This window comes from Chanos chanos, chromosome 8 (genome assembly GCF_902362185.1).
Source record: "Chanos chanos chromosome 8, fChaCha1.1, whole genome shotgun sequence".
NCBI lineage: Eukaryota > Metazoa > Chordata > Actinopteri > Gonorynchiformes > Chanidae > Chanos > Chanos chanos.
In genome coordinates, this window is record NC_044502.1 from 44,906,255 (window position 1) to 44,908,754 (window position 2,500).

Sequence of the window (2,500 nt, forward strand, 5' to 3'; positions counted from 1 at the left end):
GCAAAATTACAAACGATATTAGTTTTGACAGTATGTTTTCAACAGTATGTTCGCAGATTGTTTCTGTTTAAAAGTGGGGTTTTTTTTTAAGTCGGTACAGAAGTTAATAAGTCTTCTGACATGTTACATTTTTTTTGTTTAGAGGGGGGTAAGCAAGTGGTTCTCGGGGGAGCAGGCATTATACAGTTCTTTCTCTTGTGAGTTTTGATAGGAAACAGAGCTGCAGTTTGACAGCAGCGTGCTTGGATGCAGCTGTCTTGGCAGGGATACGGCCGTTCTCTCATTGGTCCGGGTTTTCGTCCAATCCCCATCATCCGTCGACCACCTCCCATAATCAATGAAAATAAACTGAGCATGGTGGGATAGACCACAGCAGGGGCTCGTGGCTTGCTCTCTTTAATTGTTCCATCTCTGTGTTTCTCTCTCCCTCTTTCTCTCTCTTTCTCTCTCTCTCTCTCTCGCTCTCTTTCTCTCTTTCTAATGGACATATACTTTTTCTTAGTCTCTTTCTCTGTTTTTATCTCTCGTACACACACACGTTTCCCTCTCTCTCTCTCTCTCCCTCTCTCACACACACACATACATACACACACACACTCTCTCTCTCTCCCTCTCCTCTAACATGTACAACCCTTCTCCACTCTATCCCCCTCTGCTGGGAATAAGATATGTCTTTGTGTGGAGAAGATTAGTCGGATCCAGATGAGGTGACTGGGTGTTGAGGAGTGCACAAGAATTACTGTTTTTTTGTTCAGATGAGAACTTCTACACAATTCTAAGCCTTGCATTCATTTTCTCTGCCAGGCTGTGACGTCCATCCCAATTCAGCTTTACCTTTTAGATCATTCTCTGTGCAAGGACTTCGTACATCTCCAGTGGTTGTCTAGAGTCGGAAACACAACTTAACGACATCACAGCAAAACAAAAGCAACTAAAGGTTGGGCTGTTAACAAGGATTAGTGATACCAAAACAGAGCAAGTTACAGGTGTTTTCAGAGGAAGGAAAATAATAAAATGCGGAATATGACGTTCGACCTAATCCAACAATGGTATCATCTCAAAAATTAACTCGTAAATGCCAGAAAACAAAAAGGAGAGAGACAAAAATGTTGTCATCTGGAAACTAATTACAATATAAACCCTTGCAGCCAAAAGCCTAAAATAATAGAAACGTGTGACGTTTCTGTGGAGCTATTTCAGGATCAAAAAACAAGTCTGTGCAATGTATGATGACACAGATGCAGCTGAGACAGTGTGTACAAGTGCACAGGATAAAAGATCCTCAGATCAGTAGCAAGCAAAGAACTTTCTGGAAACAGGGCTTTTATGGTCATCATTCCCATGTTCGCCAGAGTGGGTGACCAGTGATAACTGGACTCATTATCAGACTGACAGGACCTGTAACCAATCAAAATTGCCAACGGCCAACAGCCAAGCTAACTCAAACAAACTCAAAGTCACACACAAAAGGAGAAAGTTTACGAAGCCTCAAAGACCATAACAGATCCAAACTGTCAAGATGTTTTTTGCTCATTTAAAAAAAAAAGAAAGGAGGAACTGTTTTGTTAGTGTTATGTTTATTCTCAGGACGATAGATGCGGTTCTATAAAGAACAGCTGACAAATGAACGTGTCGTGTTAATCCTCCACACTACTGATATCAGCGTGTCCGTGTTCACAAATCAGAGCCTGCCTCAGACCTGCAGGATATCTGCCCCAAACAAACAGCCCAGGGCTGAGCAGGCAAACCGTTCCCATACTGAGTTAACCACAGTGCACGAAACAAAAGACACTAGCAACTCCCGGATCTGACTCAGATCATCTCAGGGTTTATATGAGCCAAACGTCATCTTAACACAACCGTGCGGCTATTATGAGAGAACGAAACGCAGACATTTTCTCTGATCTTTTCGTTTAAGCTTAACCAAAACACGTACTCAACAGCGATAAGAAAACCACAGAAACACTGGGTCGCCTCGCGTAGTATAGAGTAGCTCTGTCTCCGTAGGACACTGTGGTGTATGGTAAATCTGTCTCTGCTTAAGTGTTAGTGTATACTCTGCTGCAAAGATCTGTCTCTATCACAGTTGAATTTTCCATATTGTGCCATAATTCCTGTAGCTTTCGGGTCCCTGTATGTTCACTGTAATTGAAGGAAGTCCAGGATTAATTGGGTCTGATAGGTTACTGCTTCTGTTAGCAAAAACGAGCTCTAATCCAATCTGATCAGATTATATCAATCAGTGTTAAAACGTAACTTCATTATACCAACGTCAACAGACCCCAGTGCCGTATTAGAGGGTGATTAGATCTCCGACTGTCTCTAAGGACGTCGCCGGCGCACTGAACGGAGAGGGAGATGGAGACAGAGAGAGAGAGAGGAGTGATGGAGTGATCTAGACGCGTTATAAGCGATGCCGGATGATAAGAGAAAAAAAAACGGATGCGCTCGCTTTAAGTCGTCCGGAACATTCTATTGTGTTCTGCAGACAGTTCCGTTG

General features: G+C 42.8%; 1 protein-coding gene across 1 annotated transcript in view; it reads left to right on the forward strand.

Moving 5' to 3' along the window:
- deptor (DEP domain containing MTOR-interacting protein) overlaps window positions 1-2,500 on the forward strand; it is a 35,433-nt gene that overhangs the window by 24,687 nt on the left and 8,246 nt on the right. The window lies entirely within an intron of this gene.